This window comes from Danio rerio, chromosome 12, assembly GCF_052040795.2.
Source record: "Danio rerio strain M-AB ecotype USA chromosome 12, GRCz13ab, whole genome shotgun sequence".
Lineage (NCBI taxonomy): Eukaryota > Metazoa > Chordata > Actinopteri > Cypriniformes > Danionidae > Danio > Danio rerio.
In genome coordinates this window covers 40,901,781-40,923,669 of record NC_141032.1, presented here as the reverse complement: position 1 = coordinate 40,923,669, position 21,889 = coordinate 40,901,781, and positions in this window count along the sequence as shown.

Genomic DNA, 21,889 nt, shown 5'->3' with positions numbered 1-21,889 from the left:
AACTAACCTCATTCGCATGACAGCATTGCTTCTCGCTCTTAAAACTGTATCCCATTCAAAGGCTGTGTTCCAATGTTTCTTTAGACATGCACTCGTAAACTTCCCCTCTCTTGTTCCCTTGGGGAAATGCACAACACTATTTTGAAGTGCCTTCCAGCAAATGAGGGATGCTTTCATGGACATCCTATGAGGTGTCATGTAGGATTTAAATCAAAGTTTGCTTATCAACACATACATAAAACACACCAACCAGATTTAACCAAGTAGGATATGTTGCTGGATTAACATCTATGTTAATCCTGGGACAACATTCCAATCAGCCAATCAGAATTAAGGGATACGCATGTTAAGTGTAGGTTTACAGTTTGTTTTTGTTAAACAGTAGGTTTATGCACTTCTACATGATTGTTATCCAACTACTTCTTAACATCCTTCTTATATTGGGAATAATTTAAAGTTATGATTGGGTTTGGGGGTAGGTAATATGAATGGATTACATTTTCGAACAAAAATGATGTTCCTGCATGCATAGATGTTATTTCAGGATCTCATCATACTTGGCAAAATCATGACGTGCCTTAAAGCATGCGTTAAACACCTATAAATTACTCTCATATACACATATTATTGGATGTTCAAAGCAACATATATGAAACGTGCGCATATACATATAAACTTCACGCATGCATACCCATATACACGATTCTTGCATATACACCCACACCAACAAATGCACATACAAATAAACTTGATTTACTGTATGTATATGCACCTATAAACATATAAATATAAACTCGATGTTTTATGTATTCGTTGAGAAGCGAAGTTGGATTTAAATCCTACATGGCGCCTCCTAACACACCCTTAATCTTGGCATTTTGACAGAGGGAGTGAGTCTGTCTCATATATCCACTCCAGCACCTATATGTTCCAGAATGCAACACAAATGTGATGTCACAACTGTGTAGTTCCTAAGAGTGCTTTCACACCTGCATTATTTAGTTCAGTTGAATCGCACAGTTCGTTTATCCTCTTAGTGCGGATTCTTTGGGCAGGTGTGAATGTAGCAATCGTACTCGAGTGCGCACCAAAAGCATACCGAGACCACCTCTTCATGGAGCGATTCGTTTGTGGTGAGAATATGATTCGAAGTAAAACAGACCCAACCGCAAAAAATACTACGCCTTTTTAGACTAATACAGTTGCCATAGGCCGATGCGCTGTGCATTATGGAATGTGGAGGAGAATTAATTGTCGACAGCACTTTACCAACAATTGTAAACAGAGAGAGAGAGGGAAAAACATTACCCGATGAATTATTGGTGACATTTCTGCAAGATGACCATGTCGCAGTTTAGCTAATTTAATTCACGCCTCCTCCTAAAGTGACGTGCGATGCATTAAAACATTGCTTTCCAGCCCCAGCCGCGCTTCATTCTCAAAATGGATAGCTTGTCTAAAGTGATGTATACAAACTATATAGTATACTACTGTACACTGCAAAAAATGCTTTTCTTACTTAGATTTTTTGTCTTGTTTCGAGTCCTAATGTCTAAAAAATCTCAAATAAAGGAGAATTTTCTAGACAAGCAAAACATATTGTCTTGTTTTGAGAAATAATATGCCAATATTAAGTGAGTTTTTTCTTAAAACAAGCAAAATAATCTGCCAATGGGGTAAGCAAAACAATCTTATGTCAAAAGGAAAAACAAGATCATTTTGCTTACCCCATTGGCAGATTATTTAACTGACCCAGCCAGGACTCGAACCAGCAACCTTCTTGCTGTGAGGTGACAGCGCTAAACGCTGTGCCACCGTGTTGCCAAAAGCACACAAAAACACATAATGTTGTTTACCCTGAGTTGGGAAAGACATTGCATGTGTATCAGTATATTAGATCTGTGAATCACCATCCCTCAACATGAAGACAGCACTTTACTTTGAATGAATGGAATTCAGGTTTGTTTTTGTTTGGAATTTTGAGGTATTTGAGGAAGTTTAGAAACAGTGCTGATTGATATAGAGTATTATGTATAAAAGTGATACATAAAAAGCATAATATGAGGCCTAACATATGATTCAAGAATTCACACTTAGCTGAGGACTGATGATAAAGCATGTTTGGCATGCTGTCACAGGAGAAGCCCTGAGCTCAGAATATTCTCAAGCCCGGGGCTCCCTCCTATTACATAGAATGAGAGGGGAGTCTGAGCTTAGGTAGTACTCGAGAGCTCCCCCGAATACGTTTGTTCGGCCTATTTCTTGATTATTACACTGCAAAAAAATGCTTTTCTTACTTAGATTTTTTTATCTTGTTTTTAGTCCAAATATCTACAAATTCTTAAATCAAGAAGCATTTTCTAGACAAGCAAAACATCTTGTCTTGTTTTGAGAAATAATATGTCAATATTAAGTGAGTTTTTCCTTAAAACAAGCACAATAATCTGCCAATGGGGTAAGCAAAATAATCTTACGTCAAAAGAAAAAACAAGATTAATTTGCTTAACCCCTTGGCAGATTATTTTGTTTGTTTTAAGGAAAAACTCACTTAATAATGGCAGATTATTTCTCAAAACAAGACGATATGTTTTGCTTGTCTAGAAAATGCTTCTTGATTTAAGAACTTTTATATATTTGGACTAGAAACAAGACAAAAAATCTAAGAAAAGCATTTTTTGCAGTGTAGAGGTTGCCATGGCGGAATTAACTGCCAACTATACCAGCATATGTTTATGTGGTGAATGCTCAGTTTTAAAAAACTTCTATACTGTGCCATTTTAGTTAATTCAATTACCAGAGGAAACCGGAGTACCCTTTTGAAATCTATGCAAGCATGGGGAGAACATATAAACTTCACAAATAAACGGCAACTGGCCTAGCCAGGACTCGAATCAGCGACCTTCTTGCTGTGAGGTAACAGTGTTAACCACTGAGCCACCATGCCACCCTTTCCAGGGTTAATCTAGACTTCTTCAAGATGAAGATGACTAAGGTACGGTAATCTGGTTATTTACGTACATTTGGATTTGTCTGATTGCTAAATCATATGATACCGGACCAGCCATGGTCAATCATAAGCTCATGAGCTTCTTGAAATTAGTTTATAAATAAACTTCACATAGTGAGCAGAATTTTGGACAGAAAAGTTAGCCTTCCAAACTTGGGATTGGTATAATGAACTGTCATGCTCAGGCAGTCACATGCGAATGTTACCTGCAGGATTCCTTGCAATTGACCAAAGGCCTTAAATCAAGTTGAATTTGACTCAGGGTCTATTCTTTTACACAAGAGCTGAATCATGCCATGCTATGGGCACACAGTGCATTTTTAACCATGTTCCAAACGTTTGCAGTCTCATGGAGGTGGTTAATAATGCCCTTAGGAAAAAAACTCTCAAGGGCACTACTAAGATCCACAGGGTTTTTTTTTTCGCACGTCTGGTTTTAGGATTCATGCCAAGACTGTCTCGTTCACTGGTGCCAATTACCAAGGCCAGTCTCACGCTTGCCTGAGGGCGACCTTCTCACACCAGACCGAGGTTTGGCTTCTATTTCTCTTGTGGCTGTGAACCCAAACACAAGAAGTTGTGGCAGTGTGAAAGCTTGTTAGGTTTTCCTTTAGATGTTCTATAAACTCTGATTTTCAACAGTATAACAGAGAACAAAAACTGTGACAAGTCATCAAATACCATAGCATCAACATGACAGATGAATGCTGTCATGGCATCCACAACAGGGCAGTGAACATGATGAAAACCCAACTCTTTTGATTGCAACCTGCCAAGATGTCGTCTTTGGAAGGCTCACCCACAATGGTCAAACTGGATAAAGTAAAAAGAAGTCAACGAACAGCCAAGAAAGGTATTGTGAAGAGTTTAGCAGCTTTTTCAAAACAGATTCTTAAATGGATAGTTCACTCAAAAACAATTCACTGAACTTCACCATTTAATAATATTAAAGTGAATCCAAACCTTTTTTGATAAACTAATTCATTAAGGTCCCGTGATGTGCTTCGGAATATGTTTGTCAATGTTTGATGTCATCTCAAACAAAACACAAAAGGTACGTTCGACATGAAGCACAGCTGCAGCCGGTGATCAACGAGATTAGCCGAGCGCATGCTATGGCGGAGTTGAAAACGGAGCCGTCAAGCCGGACAGCTGGACACTTCGGGCCCGGGGCTCAAAGTTGCTGCAGTCATGATGACCGATCACATGGCGTTAACATAATTTATTATTTTTTTATTTATTCAAACAAAAGATTTACACAAAATAAAACAGAATACAGTCTCTACAAACTATAGTTCCTTTTTAAACAATAAGGGAGAATTATGAATAAAATATATAACAAATGCATGAGAGACATAAGGGGAAATGAGAGGTTAATATATAAACAGAAAAACGGCCAGGTCTATTAAATACAAAGCAATAAGCACAAATTCTAGCAGTTTAAACATCACTCTTTAGGCTAATACTTTTTGTTTGAATACGCTAAAAAGGGGGGTTACATTTATGTATATTTATAGATAAAAACTTTCCAATGTAAAACGCAAAACAAGGTGTTTTGATTTACTCTTTATAAATAAGATTATTCTGGATAATGAAAGCATTTTCAAAAAAGCACTTTAATCCAAAAAGATTGAACAAAGGGCAAAATAAGTGAGCTGCACTTTAAGCAGAAGTTTCCCAGAAAGACCAGGTATAAACGCTAGAAATAAAATATATATTTATATTATAATCATATAATCATTTTATAATTATTTATTAAAATAGTTCTTTAGCTTAATTTGTTAAGAAAGCTTTAGGGTGTCAGGATCAATGATGATGATTATTTTATTTCAAGTCTGTAAGACTTATTTGAGTTCATATTTAGGTTTTCACTAAAATATATAACTTAAATTGTTCGTGGAGCTGGATGCAGTAAATAATCTGTACAAAAAAAAGTTGAAGATAAACCTATGCAAACAAGCCAGCCTTTATGACCAGATTATTTAACAAAAGATGATACTGCAGTAAAATATTTGTAGTTTTTTAATAAGCAAGATGTGTACAGGCTAGAGGGTATAAAAAGTGAATTGTTTGTTTTGAAACTTTTGAATCAGAATTTGTCCAATAATAAACCCGAAATACACATGTTTGTTGTCATGTGGTGAACTCGGCCAATCGTGTAATATCAGTATCGTCATCAGAGCTCCTGCAGCCGCTCTTCAGATGCTGCACGGTCTGAATCACGGTCGTCTGTTCTCGGAGCGCTGTCGCGGGACTTTGTTGCCACATGTGACAGTCACGTAGCGTTGGCACAGCATCAATCCGGACAAGATTTCTAACCAGCATGCACTGCTTTAAGACAGATTTCGATTGATCGGCGCAGCGCTGCATGAAGTCGAACGCACCTAATGAGAGAGCTGGAGTGTAGCTCCTTTCCCTTAAAAAAAATAAAATAAAAAAAAACAGCCAATAATGTTTGTTTTATCACCGCTCTGCCAGTGAAAGTGGTTGAGCTCAAGTGCATCAAATGGAAAGCAAATGAAAAGCATCTTGAAGGGGACGAGGCTTGTCAGATACTAGAGAGCATTTGATTGGTCATGATTTGATCCATTTCGGTGAAAGTTACAAACTACAAGCTTTATATGTTTATATGAGTTTTATATCTTCTAAACATTCACATTAGCTTATAGATTTTTTTTAACAATACTGATACTAACATCTAAAAAACGTTATTTTCATGGAACCTTTAATAAACGATTATTTGTATAATTAATATTCAAATATAAAATTAAGATAAAACGCAAGTCTCGGGTGTCCATGAATGGACTCCCGAGGACACAAGTCAGGTACTTCCTCAAATGGAAAGGGATGTGTACTTTATAATATCACTTACCTTACCATGAATATTCATTGGTTTTACTGTAAATTAATATTAACATGATTTAATTATATAAAGCATGACCTTATAATTAATATTATACTGATATTATAAATCAATGTTTAATTTAAGAAAATGAAAACATAAATCACTATAAATGTAAAGTAAAATGTGTTATTACAAACAGAATCGTGTCGTTGATTATCAGATTCAATAAACTACGATGGACATTATACAAGTACAAGACGTACACAATAAGAAATAAAGATAACGTGGTAACACTTTATAAAACTACACACTATAAACCATTTATTAAACATTAGCATCTAGTGAGTTCTTTATTTGTTAAGCATTAACTGTTCATTATTAAAAGATAGTAAGTTATTATAAAATGTTACCGATAAGAATAATAATCTGGTAAACAGACAAACAGTGTACAACACGGTAGCATAATTAAAGACAATTATAAAAACGTAACAAAATAACACTGCCAAAATAACACAACTCAGGACAAATAATAGATTTTAAAGACCGAAAAGCAGTCTGTTAGATGTGCACAAGATGTATTAAATATCAAGTTTTAACTACAATAGAGAGAGGAGATTCAGCGGTACATCCGAGATGGACTGACCAAAGTAAAGCTTCTCTCGGCAGGGGAGGTGATGACGAAGCTCTGGCTGACAGGCTGGGGGTCAGAGTCCACAAAAGCTGAGGCACATCGTCAAATATGTGCCATATTTGTTAATAAACTACTAATTCCAGTTTAAAACAACTACATTATCACCTGAAAGACGCTTAAAACTTTATTTTGTAACACCACAGAGAAGTATTTTTAAAATCATGTGGGTTAAAATCTGGTCGGCCTGCAATGCATTCTGGGATATCTGTGCTTCGCAAGTTCGCACAAGCCACTTCTCGATGCATCCTTTGCAAAAGGGGCAGAGCAAGTACACATCCGGGAATTTTATCTGTACTTGCCAAGATGTGAACTTTGAATCGGAAAAGTACATTGGCAATGGTTGATGACGTTTCATGAGGATACAAGAACGCAAATACAGACAAGAACACATATTGAGAAATAACCCCCCTTTCCAGAACCCTTTACATCTTGTGCCTCGATTACTACAGCAACAACTGAAGTTTTAATCTTCATTTCCTGACTGCACAGACAACATATTAAGTATTAAAATGTCAAAACCACACATCCATTAAGAATCAGACTATCAAAATCACCATTAATAGTCATTTGTTATAAACAAATGTATCTCAAGACAGAGAGCTCAGCTTTAATAGAAAAAGCTTCATCATTTAACAAGCGTAATAAGTATGAATACAGATGTCTTGCATAGTCCAGGGAAGCATTGATTTTTGCAACAATTTATACAAATGATAGGTTCTTTAGATCAATGAAGTCATGCCCTACTCAAATCCCAGCTCTATATTTGTCCATATTGGATTTCTGAAAATGATTTGATCAATCAAAAAACATTGTCTATTACGTATTCAAGTACACCACATTCATGGTGGACTAAATGACATCCAAGTTCAGTTATCCGGTCGTTTCTAATGGCTAGCAGGTTACACGCTGAAGCACCACAAATTACTTGCCATCACCAAGCCGAAAAGCCATCAAACACGCTGAATAATCCCGCCTCTCCCCCAGAGTGTCCCCCTTCCCACTGCAGATATTGATCTCTGGCCGCAGCCCAAAGCAGGGCAGATTTACTGTCAGATTTCCAGCTTCATCTCTGCGAACATGCTGAGTTTTAAATTTGAATTGTGTGCCTGAGGTTATTTCCCACCTGGACAAGCGTGTAGTCATTCCGGTTGCCCTTGATGCAATGGCACACTGTTTATTTCATTCGAACGTTCTGGCCAAATTACAGCACGGCTCCCCAAGCGCTTTAAATTTCGCTGATTTCTGGGTTGGGAGTTAACATTACAATGGCTGTTAGAAGTTTTTATGAGGATGTGCTGACAATAGACCAACTGGGTTGTCCCTTTTGTATCCTAATGGGTTTGTTTTAAGTCATCTCCGCAGTAGCATTTGCAAGCGAGTTCCCATAGGGATGCCTTTATTTCAAAATTCACTGACGATATTTGCTCCTTTTATCAGGTAACATAAGAAACTTTAACTCACTTATTAAGTTTTTGACTTACAATTACCAACTAATTATCTCACAGCAGTTTGGAAGTTTTTCATTTAGTAGCTAATGCATATGAAATCTCATTTAAACGTTTTAGTACGATTAGCTTATCCCCCAATGACAGTTGGCGGGGTGGACAGGGGTGGGGTTTGATGCCACTCTATTATTATTTTCATACGACTGAACTCACTCGAATTCCTACGAAAAAGCCACTAAACTGACAATACTTAAAATAGTTATGTTTCATTTTAAGATCAGTATGGAATTAATTAAATAAATCTTCATAATTGAAACAACTTCTTAATTTAAAATATATTATTTGCAATTATTGTAACCACAAAAATAAAAAAATATATATTCATAAACAAACATTTTCCAAGTCTTCCCCATCTTGTGCATACTTCCTAACTGAAGTTGACTCACTCCTTAAAACCATATATGTACCATATAAAACCATATACTTCCTAAACCAAAATTGTCCATCCAATACAATTTTGCAAACTAATAGAGATATGAAATCTTTAAGTTTTTTTTATCGCTTTTAATGAATATTAGGTTAACTCTACCTCCTCTCTTGTTATTTATTTTTGTCATTGTCAATTTTGTTGTCGTTTCGTGGGTTGTTTGTTTTGTTATCCTATACTATTATACTATATATATATAACTCATTTCTAAAAACAGATTTTTTTTTATCTTTGCGGTGATGAATGTAAATAATATTTGACTAGATATTTTTCAAGACACTTCTATACAGCTTAAAGTGATATTTAAAGGCTTATCAAGGTTAATCAGGTCAACTAGGCAGGTTAGGATAATTGGGCAAGTTATTGTACAACGATGGCTTGTTATAGACTATTGAAACAAAATATATAGCTTAAAGGGGCTAATAATTTTTACCTTAAAATGGTAAAAACTGCTTTTATTCTACCCGAAATAAAACAAATAAGACTTTCTCCAGAAGAAACAATATTATCAGACATACTGTGAAAATTTCCTTGCAGTTAAACATCATTTGGGAAATATTTAAGAAAAAAAAATTCAAAGGGGGCTAATAATTCTGACTTCAACTATATATATATGTGTACATGTAGTGTGTGTACATACTAATTTTTTTCATATTATATCAAATCTTTTTATTAAACAGAAATTTCTCATTCCCATTCTCGCTTCTTGATTCAAATTCATTTACTCATTAGAATAGAGAAAAATTGCAAACTAATAGAATTATATGTAAACATTATGCTTAATCCAGTAAATTATTTTACATCGCTTTTAATCACTATTAAGTTAACTCTATCTCCTCTCTTTTATTGTTATTTATTTTTGTCATTGTCTTTTTTGTCTATTTCAAAACTATTGGTATTATTATTCTACTTGTTTTCCTGTTCTTTACTAATTAAATCCTGATTTTTTTGTACATTTCTTTTTTTCTTCTAGTTCCAATAGGGAGTAAATTTCAGTCAGGTTTGAATTACGAGGCTATTTAAAAGTTACAGCTTGTGAAAAGTTGCATGTATTGTTGCTACTTTTCCATTATTGCAGTCACTGATGATCTGCCTATCAGGGAGATTTACTGCACGTAGTTGTAGTGGCAGAATTCCCCTGTTTGCAGAGTGGAAATTAACAGCTTCTATTTATTGTAAATTCAATCTGTAATCTGTTGAGACTGTAGAAACTATTGACAGACGCGTAAATATTGATACCAACATCGCTCATGTTACAGTACTTACAGTTTTCAGTGTGCCTTAGCAATAAAGCTGCAGTATATTTTGGCAGTCATATTAACAGTAGCTCCAGGAATGTAAGGAGCTTCTGGGTTTCCTTCTGGCCCTCTGCAGTGCAGTTTCATGTATTAAACACCAGCAGGCCTGGCCCGCATCCATCTCAATGTGGTGTCAGTGTTCATTAAACTGTGACCAGCAGAGCAAGACACCTGGACTGATTCATACTGAGGGTGTCTGTGTGTGGTGAGTGTACACATCATGTGTGTGTGTGTGTGTGTGTGTGTGTCTGTTTATGTGTTGGTTGTATGGATGTGTGCATCATGTTTCAGTGAATTTGCTACCAGAATGGATTGGCGATCAACCAGAACCCCAGTGTTGGCATGACAGCTCTACACATTACACACAGACAGGGAAGTACATGTTACCGGAGCAGATGGGTTTGGAGCTGAAGGACTGGTTCATATTAAAGGGGTGGTCCAGAGTGTATTTTTAAGGCTAGGTTGTGTTTATAAGATGCAAAACAATGTGTACTCATGCGAAAATCATGCTATTTTTTTTCATAAATCTTACTTTAATTATATACAGCTACTCAGCTAACATGAAAACGACATAAGCCATATTTTCTAGTTCATCTGAAAGGCCCATCCTCAGGAGGCTCTGATTGGTTAGCTAACATAATGTGCTGTGATTCGCAGATTGGGAAACGATGCAGCACTGGTGAAGATTGTCAGTGTTTACAGGGGTTTGACTGATAAATATGAATTTATAGCTAAATTGTTAGCGGTGCTAAACAACATTTCCCATTGTTTACATCCTTGTTTACCTTCTCGCTTCAACATAACGCTAGAAACTCTGCATGTAATTGATCAATTCTAACAAATATCAAATTCAAAATCCACAGCTTCATCGGTTGGAGGAGCCAAATCTAGCCCTGAACTCTGAGAAATTGTGGAAGTTCTCCTTGGTCAAATGTTAGCTATATTTTTTTTATAATTCTCTGGAACATTAAAAAGAAACTGTAAGTGCTTTTTCTCTTTTTGTCATGTTCTTTGGAAGCCCAAAATACAGAAACAGAAGAAGCTCTGTGGAAATAGCAGAGTTTGGATGCCATTTTCGCTTTCCCTGCTACAACATTACAGCGCCTTTGGTCACAGCCCTTTGCTGCGTATATAAAATATAATATAATATAATATAATATAATATATATATATATATATATATATATATATATATATATATATATATATATATAACATATTTTTATTGACTTTTACTGAGTTTTTGTGCATTCCCTGTTACACAGTTGAGTGGGATCACTGTACTGTCTCACAGACATTGTGTCCTAAAAGATAAATTTGCATAAATATTTTGATTATGATATTATTCTTGTTAGTATACTAACAACATGCACACAACTTACTCATGAGTTCAGTTGGATTCTCAGACAAATCATGATCCAGTTTGGTTCCTGAATGACTAACTCGAATGACTAATGTCATTTTTTCCCGATCACCTGAAACACACTGCTCACAATCACCCCAATCAGCAAGATCCCCCTCACTTAAATTCTGATCACTCATGCACCTGCACTGCTATGGTTATTTTTAGTGATTCAAAAAACTCAAGTGCTTCCTGATTTTGATTTGATTCCCATAAAAGTTCTTTTTAGTCATAAAATATGAGTACATGCAGCATGTTTAGTATAGTTCAATTCCCAAATGAATGACTCTTCAGGTTATTTTAGCAAATAAAACAAAGAACACAGTGCAGACATTTGAGTTTGATCCACAAATAAGTGACTCTTATGAGCTGGTTTATTTTACTAGCTATGTATCCATCCACCTATTTTTAAGGGCTTTTTGGAATGTCACATGACATAGTGCTAAACAGAAATGCCAAGAAGCGCGCAAATGTAGAAATTCACAAAAAAAAAAAAAAAAAAAAATATATATATATATATATATATATATATATATATATATATATATATATATATATATATATATATATATATATATATATTTTTTTTTTTTTTTAATTTATTTTTTTTTTTCAGTATTGTTACCTCCCAGTATTGTCTTGAGCGTCTTCGCTCTTAAAGAGTGTCTCAAGCCTACAAAAGCCGCTGTGCACTCATTGCATTATATATTTTGTCTACTGAGGTGTTGAAGTAATTTATCACATAATGTGTGATGTGTGAAGTTAGCTACTACAGCAATAATAAGCAATAATAGAGTTATTGCTTAAAGCAAGTGTATCTCTTTCTCCGTTCGCCATGCTGGAGAGGAACAGTCTGCGCAAAAGGAGCGCAGAGTGGGTGACATCGAATAAAGCTCTCATCTGATTGGCTGAAAGGTACAAGTTGCCTGCTTCTGTCAGGACAGTCTCTAAACTACACACACATATCCATTGGGAATCGTATGTGAAAGAAGATTTGCACATTCTCAATCAGGATGACTTTTTTTTATATGCTTATACATTTGCAAATGGTGTTTTGCATTTGTGAAACGTATTTTATGAATATGTATTTTTGTTTTATGCATGTGAATTGTTTTTGTGAATATGTATAAATACTTTACGCACAGGAATTTGGTTTTATGCATGTGAATTTGACTATGCATCGCGTCTTTTGCATAAATTACTTTAGATACTTAACTGGCTCCATAGATAACATCATGAGCTGTTAAAATTAGGTAATATTTAAGTTGTGACGTCAGGTGACCAAAATTCAATGTCTAGTCAGCATCTAAGGACAATGTTATTTTGATGTCCAATAACGACATCGAATGACATTGGAAAGTGACTAAAATCCAACGTCAAGCCAACATATTCGACCGATATCATATTGACGTCAAATACTGACATTTATTTGTCAGGTATGGCAACTAAAAGCCAATGTCTGATAGACATCGTAGTGGTAACATTCCCAAATTGTCAAGCTGTAACATCATTAGATGTTGATATTTGATTGATTTTAGGTTGGACACATTGACATCAGCCTGACATTGGATTCTGACGTCAACCCAACAAAATGCAACGTCAAATGACACTAGGGTACAGCGTCAATCTGATGTCATATTGACTTTGTGTGAGTACTTGCAACCAATAACTGCCTATATAGAAATATTCAGCCCTCAAAAGTATTCAAAATATTCTCAATAGTATTGGATTTAGAATTATGACATTCCTTGTGACGTTCATCTCTACAGTACAGTAAGATTCCACATATCTATCCCTATTAAATTGGCTCTGTGTGCCTTTATGTGTGGATCCAAACATGAGATTGTCGTGCACAGTCTCCGTTTCTAAGTAGAGACCTGATGATAAGTGACAAAGCAGCTGGGCTTCCTACATTAATTAGGGTTTAGCAGCCCATACGTGTCAGGTCAAGAGGAAAAGACCTGTCCTCAGCTTACAAAAATAGAGATAAAAAGTACACTGTGTTCTAACAAGTGCTTTAACGACAGCTTAAATAGGGCTGAAGTCATACCAGCCCTGTTTAAAGCTGAGAGAAACTGCTCTATCACAACATACCATTAATCCACATTGCTTGGCCAAAAAGGTGTCGGATGCTGATAATGGAGGGAGTTCTTCAAATACGAAGGAATCTGTGCTGGAAACAAAATTAACAAGGCCTGAGCAGGGAGTGGATTAAAAACACTGGCAGTTGTAATTGTTTAGTGCAATCTTACTTAATAGAAAGGAGGCAAAATGAGAGCACAGAATGAACTGATGGAAGAGAGCGGCCCCCTCGCAGGGGTGTGTGGGCTGGGGCGATTATTGCTTTTGTGTTTCACAGTAAATATAGCAATGCATCATAATGCAGGTGTAACAAAGGGCTCAGGGCAAAGATGCAGAACCCAATTTGCAGGTCTTTATTAAAAAAATAAGCGTGAAACACAAAGATAACCAAAGAGTCAGCAATAAAAAGGTATCATAAAGCGATTTAACGAGACTTTACCCAGTTAAATTGGGGGAAAATGTGCAGGCAAAATGTGTTTTCTCAATGTTATGAATAAATAGTCTTCCCGTGACATTAACAGAATGTTTGTCGAGTGGCTTCTAAAAATGTTATGTTAAAAATGTTAATGTTTACGTAACAACTTGTTTCAGAAAATTCTAAAGTAGCGTTCACATTCATTCATTCATTTTCTTTTAGGCTTAGTCCCTTTATTAACCTGGGATCACCACTGCGGAATGAACTGCCAACTTATTTAGCACATGTTTTATGCAGCAGATGCCCTTCCAGCTGCAATCCATCACTGTACATTGCATTCATATAATGTTTGCAAAATTATCAACTATAAGTATTTCCTTGAGGGTGACGCAGTGGCGCAGTGGGTAGCACGTTCGCCTCACAGCAAGAAGGTCACTGGGTCGAGCCTCGGCTCAGTTGGCGTTTCTGTGTGGAGTTTGCATGTTCTCCCTGCGTTCGCGTGGGTTTCCTCTGGGTGCTCCGGTTTCCCCTACAGTCCAAAAACATGCGGTACAGGTGAATTGGGTAGGCTAAATTGTCTAGTGTATGAGTGTGTGTGTGTGAATGAGTGTATGTAAATGTTTCCCAGAGATGGGTTGTGGCTGAAAGGGCATCCGCTGCGTAAAAACTTGCTGGATAAGTTGGCGGTTCATTCCGCTGTGGTGACCCCAGATTAATAAAGGGACTAAGCCGACAAGAAAATGAATGAATGAATAAAAGTATTTCCTTTGCATAATGTATACATATAGCCAAGGATAAAAACATACAGTGGCGGAAATAAGTATTAGAGTGCTTTCACACTTGGTTCAATTGCCTGACCGTATCCAAGTTCGATTGTCCTCCCTTGCCACCTTTTTGGTTGGTTTGTGTTAACACTGTCTTTGTTTCCTTCTGAACCTCGGTATGCTTGCGTCATCAAGCTGCTGTTGTGTGTACGCCTGTTGCTAGTTGACGCACATGAAAGCAAAGCGCCAAAATGGAAAGACGTATGCACATCGTGGTCGTTTTGCTTTTACTGAATCTTTTGGTTTTGAACATACAGAAAGCGACTTGCGTCCATCTGCAGCAAAGATATTATAAATGTTCAGAACATATTTGATGTCTGCAAAAGATGTTTTGTAGGAGACGAGCAGACATTATCTCTGTGATTGCCCTGGCTCCGTCCCGAGTTTTAATAGATATAGACGTTTTTAAAGTAGGGTCATCCCTGTGCAGTACATTAGATAACATTCAGAGGACACATTCAACATCAATGCAAGTACAAGGAGAATTTTCACAAGTTCCACTGCTTTCACTTGTTAACTTGATTACATCATGCACTGGAAATATTCTAATACTGTTATATGTTTGATTGGTGCAGGGCATATTTTATATTTAAGGATGTAAAACGTAGTAGCTTCAACTTCAATCGCTCAACTTAATTCTTTTTTGTTGCACGCTAAAGCCTATCTAATACCTTTTTGATCCCCAGATATGTCAGAAAATCATCCAGTTCTGAGATCCTAACCCAGACTTTGATCAGGAGCAAAAGAAACATTATAAAACCAGGGTAAAAGATAAAAGGTATATACTGTATATATATCAGGGATCACTCACCAGCCTTTAAGCGCGCTCTGTCTTCTCTGTAGAGAAATGAATAGGATTTTCAACAGCACAGTGATCACATCTGTGTTTGTGTGTTTTGGGAGGATTCTGTCCGAGCATTATTGAGTCTTGCAAGTCACAGCATTACATAAGTAAGCATCTTACTTCATCTTTCACTCATTCATTCTGAAATTAAACGGCATTACTGGATCTTGCTTGAAACTGATTTGCTATGACCATTCTACACGTCTGCTCGGATGTGAAAGCATTACTTTTGATGCAAAGATATTTGCTCCTTAATACTTAACTACCATTTTTTCCATGCACTATGATAGAAATTCTCAAACATTTCATTATAGGAAACACCTAGACAAATATTATCAATCTCAAGACCCACCATTGTTTTTTTTTCTTCTTTTTTTACAATCCTGATTTAACAAATATTATAACAAATTTGAATAAATTATTTCATTTAATGCAACACCAAAAGGAAATAAACTGATACCTGTTCAAATATCAATCTAATGGTAATGTAAAGGTAGAACATATTTACCATGGTTGTAGCAGGCACAATGATATTATGCAGCAACTGAAAATAGTTCTAAAGCATCTTTCACCAAATAGTTGCAAGATTTTCAGGTGCTGTGTAATCTCGTTTTTTTTAAGTGAGATGCTAATGGTAATGCTAATCTGATTCAATGATCTATGCTAAGCAAGGCTAATTCTGTTCCTACCAGACTGAATGGATAAAAAAAATGGTAGCCTATTTTTAAAAAAAGTGAAGTGATGCGATACATCTTGTTAATCCCTTTAATAACCCTGGAGCATCCATAATTTACTATGTTGACCCAAAGTATGTAATGACATCTTGATAACTCAAAATTCACCAGAAATATCTAAGCTTGCTTACTGAAAACCGCAAAGTAAACATTGCATTTAACCCAATAAACTTCAATATACTTGCCTTAATGCTCTCATGTAGCAGTACAAGTAACCTTTTTCTGAACAAGCTCTTTTCATAGAGCAATGTCTTTGTAGTCCAAATTCAAGCTGAGCACAAGCTGCTATAGTTACATGTTAACAAAAAAGTGAAAGCCTTTTGCTAGAGCTTTTATATATTACAAGGAACAGCAGGTTCTTTTTAGTGTAATTACACTGAGATTACGTTTCAAGACAACTAAGGAAACTCATTATTATTATTTTTTTTTTTTTTGCCCAGAACAAAAGAAAAACTGGTCAAAAGAGGTCTCGCCCCTGAACATACTGTATCACCATGGTTTTTTCTTTAACAAATATAGGGTCTGTTATTAGAAAACTAACGTAAAGTGCAGTAATGAGACTGGGAGAACATGTATGCACTAGAAACTAAAAACCATGCTGCTTTAATAGCTCTGGTTTCTGTATTATTGCTCATTATCAAATGCCATATGCTACCATTTTGTTCTGGCATCTTCAGCAAGGGATGCAGTGTTAAAAAAAATAAAAATAAAAATAAATAAATAAATAAAAATAAAATAAAATTAGCTACTACAGCAGGGGTGATCTCGAGTTCTACCTGAGCTCAAACTCCCCTTTCACCTTGAAATGGGAGAGAGTCCCGGGCTCGAGGATCTTATGATCTCAGGGTTCTCTCTCAGTACATCATGCGAAACAAGCTTTATAATCAATCCTGAGCTAAATGGGAACTCTTGAAATGTTCCTGAATGACAGTGAAAGTGCTGAACTGCAAAAAAATTTTGTAGAAAAAAAAAACTGTATTAAAAAAAAAATTTGACAAATTAAAAAAAGAAACACCTGAAAATACATGAAACTCTGATGGAAATGTGGATAACATGATCATGCAATTACGTTATTCGAACTGTGTGAGATAACATGTAAAATGGGATCATGAAAGAAATATTCAAAAAGCAACTCATGTAAATACTTTGATCACATTATTGTCTTAATCAGATTATGGCAAATAATTTGATTATGGATGTCCATGTAAATGTAGTCAGTTATTTGTCTAGTAAAATATCATGTACTATTATCATGGCAAAGATAAAAGAAATCAGTTATTAGAAAAAAAAGTTAGTAAAATGATCATCTTTAAAATGCTTTAAACAGAAATTGGGGAAATAAACATACGGGGGGGGGGGGGGGGGGGGGGGGTTGCTAATAATCAGTGATGGACAAGCTACTTAAAAAATGTAGTGAGCTAAGCTATTAGTTATTCTACTTAGAATGCAGCTTAACTACACTAAAAGCTACCCACTGGGAAATGTGGCAAGCTAAGCTAAAAGCTACATGGCAAAAGTAGCTTAGCTACATCTAAGCTATTTTTACAATTTTTATTTTAAATCGAAGCAACTTAAATCCAAGACAATTATATTTTAGTGATCAATAAAAATGTCAATGAAAGTTGAGGCATAATAGTTCAGTTATTTAATTTAAATGATATGCTGTAATAAGCAGAAACTCATGGTATATAACAGCTAAAACAAAAAATCCAATAAAACCAGGTGTTAAAATATGATAGTAATTTATAGTAAAGGGAACTATTTAGCAAAATAATTACTAGATATCGCATAAAAATACACTAGATATCGCATAGAGACCTTGAGCATGCGTCAATAGCGCCGCCACATTTGTACAGTGATCCCAGGACAAATGTCATTCAGCCGCACTAGTCAAGACAGTGTTACTACGTGAAGATGCTGGACTTTAGCGCTGTCTATGAGTGTAGTAACGAGCAAACAAAACAAAACAAAGTACAAAAGCAGAGCATTTCATTGGTAAGATTCAGTTTTTTACGTTTTTGTATGTTATGAACTTTTGTGCTAACTCACACTAAATACTCGGCTTATGCTAGTTTTGTTGAATAAAATCAGCAAATAATGCAAAAGAAATATGATTACGAGATTCATTCACAAGGGGAGAGGTGTTTCAAGACATGGATTAGATCAAATTTAACAGGGAGGGTGTATAGTACATTTCCATACACACAAACACAAGCTTTTTGTCAGGAATGCCTATGCGATCACTCAGCCACCAATGTAGAAAAGTGGAAAAGTAATTGAAAAAAAAAAAAAATAAATAAAAATAATCGCATACTGACCCCCAGGAAAACTCCCGATCATAGATATATTTGTATATGGGTATATCTCTGGCTTTGGATGGTAACAGTCCTCCACTGTAACTTGGTCCCGCATTCATTTCAAAGGAGCACTACCCTGTACTAAAATGGCGGCTGTATTGATGGATTCCTTCCAATAGACAACAACAGGGTAGGCAACATCTAATATAGAAATCTATGGTCAAACAACATAAAACAGGAAGAAGAAATCATCATTCTCGCCATTATATGGATTTACTTTCATCAGCTAAACATCGGCCTCACAGCTCTGTGAATGTCGGTGCCGTCACTTATTGATCTGCGATCGGTAAATGTAGCTTGTGTGGATGCTACTGCGCTACTTGACTTATAAAATAGCTTTGCTACTGAAAAGCTATTTGATTTAAAAGTAGCGACGCTACAGCCACGCTACTGAGAAATGTAGTTAAGTTAGTAGCGTCACTACTTGCAGCAATGCTACTGCCCAACACTGCTTATAATTTAGAAGGACTAATATATATATATATATATATATATATATATATATATATATATATATATATATATATATATATATATATATATATATATATATACAGGGCTTTACATTAACACCTGCCAACCCACCAAATGCGGGTAGATTTCGGCGGTGGCGGGTAAGACAGACGCTCCCACTAGCCACTTTGGCTGGTTGAAAATAATTTTCCCAGATAATAATTCTTAAAAGCAGGGTTCGACATTAAGGATGGTCCAATATGCATGCACAGGCGATCGAGATGTAACACGGCTGACAAAAATAATTGCGTTCGCAACTTTGCGAAAGCAAAGCAGGTGAATACCGAATGAGAGGATAATCACTCGCGCTAATAACAGCTGAGGTGATGCACGCGACTGTTTATAACACGTGCGCGCTCCCGTTTCCTTTTGTGAAGCAACTGTGTCTAGAAATACAACTGATGCGATCGATTCTCTTACAAATAGACTGGACAAAAAGGAGGAACATGCACCTACAGCCTTGCTGCTTTCAAGAGTTCCAGAGTTGACTTATTGTAAGCAGCGCCAGTTGCTTTCGTTTTAATCAGTTTTTGAACAGATTATTTATGGGTCTAACATTAACCATGTGTGTGTGTGTGTGTTCATCCATTCATTATCACACAGTATGTTTTTTACCTGCTTTCTTTTGCGTTAATATGGTTTTATATCATTTTTTACAATAAGATTGCTTTAATAGGAGATCTGAGGATCTGGGACCTTTAGCCAGGACAGATTACAGTGCAAATGTTTTGTTAATTAAAAAGTATATTCAGCTATATTTTGCTTGTTTTGACACATTTAAAATTTGTGGCTAAGAAATAATTAACTGTTTGTGTATGGTGTGGTCAGAGATAAATTGGGTAAATCCTTCATTTTGGGCTCTGAAAATTATGAAAACTAAGTGTAATATATGAAACCATGACCCATTTGCTCGATTGAGCTAGCTCATACACTACACACAAAAAATGAAATGAATGAGGAGGCAAGTAGAGATAACGCAAAATCTAAATCAAGTAATTTTAGCATGTCAAAGTCATATTTATGCGTATAAAAAATATTTTCCCAACATTAAAATTGTAGCTAGTTGAAATGGCGAGTGGCTAACGTTGGAAAACTACTAGCCACAGTGGCTGGTGATCAAAAAAGTTAATGTTAAGCCCTGAATATATATATATATATACACTATATGTTTTTTTTTTCTTATTTCTTAAACCAGTAAATAAAATGTAGACACTAAAATGTAGGCTATTTACGGCTTTTATGTCACACTGATTGTTTCAAACATTGTTTGGAACATTCTATAATGAAGAACCATGATAAAACAGTGATACTGCAACAATCCACCAATGACTGTATCTAACAAACCATACCCACAGTCCTGATCACCCCGTAGGGCACCAGACAATCACAGCATCTACATTTCCTCAGGCTTCCCAAGTTGAGTAGATGCACACCTCCGTTGAGACCCAGCGGCTCCGCACACCCTGCCTATCTGCAAATAAATATGTATCCGAGAGCTCACTCTGCATGAGCAATGAATCCTGGGAAGGGAATAAAAGGTAAGAGGGAGCAGATGGGGGTCAAGTTGTTGAAGCAAGTTGTCTACTGACTGACACGGCATAAGCAGGGGGTGCCATCTCAGGACTGGATATCTGACATTGTAATGGGGCTGGAATATATGCAGAGGACGGGGGGCTCAATTTGGGCTAGGAGATGGGAATGTGTGCGGCGGCAGCTGGCGGTGCTGGGAGAAGAGGACGGGTAATGAATTCTCACCTCGACCGTCTGCTTCACATTTCCAGCACAACCTCCACTCAGATATTAAAAGGTGTCATCGCTCGGCTCACCGATGAATCTGGGCGGAATTTTAAAACAGCCGTACTTGTCACACTGGGGAAGATATCAATGGCTACTATAGGGAGCCGAATGGGGAAAAAAATAGGGAAGTACTGGGAAAGGGGAAGATGAGAGGTCTGGATGTGCCAATTTGTGGGAGGAACTTGTAAAACAGGATTTAATGACAGAAACAGGGAAGCGGATAGGAAAGAAGTATACTTTGAATTGGGATGCACCTATTTCAGATTTTGAACTGATACTGTTAATAGAAGGGGGCCAAATGGAAAAAAATAGGGAATTTCTGGGAAGAGGAGAATAAAAGAGGTATGGATGTGCCCAATTGTGGGATGATTTGACATCACAAAACAGGATTTAATGAGAGAAACAGGGAGGCGGATGGGGAAGACATATACTTTGAGTAGGGATGCACCGAATTAGAATTTTTGACTGATACTGATAATGGGAGCGAGCTAAAATGCATAAAACAGGGAATTTCTGTGAAAAGGGTAATTAAGATGAGATGTCTGGATGTGCCAAATTGGGGTAAGATTTGACATCATAAAACAGGATATAATGAAACAGGGAAGCGGATAGGAAAGAAGTATACTTTAAGTTGAGATGCACTGATTTGTTTTGTTTTTTAATGATATCAATAATGGCAGGGAGCCAACGGGCAAAAAATAGGGATTTTTCGGGAACAGGGGAATTGAGATGAGAGGTCTGGATGTGTCAATTTGTGAGAGGAAGTTATAAAACAGGATTTAATGTGCGTGTGTGTGGCACGTGAACTAGAAGAAAGTTTTCCTCTTATATATATATATATATATATATATATATATATATATATATATATATATATATATATATATATATATATATATATTATGTCATGTTAGTGAAGTCAGAATTCTTAGCCCCCCTTTGATTGTTTTTCTCTTTTAAATATTTCTTAAATGATGTTTAACAGAGCAAGGAAATTTTCACAGTATGTCTGATAATGTTTTTTTTTCTCTCTCTCTCTCTCTGGAGAAAGTCTTTTTTTTTTATTTCACATAGAATAAAAGCAGTTTTTAATAATAAAAAAAAAAAATTTAGGAACAATATTATTAGCCCCTTAAAGCATTTTTTTA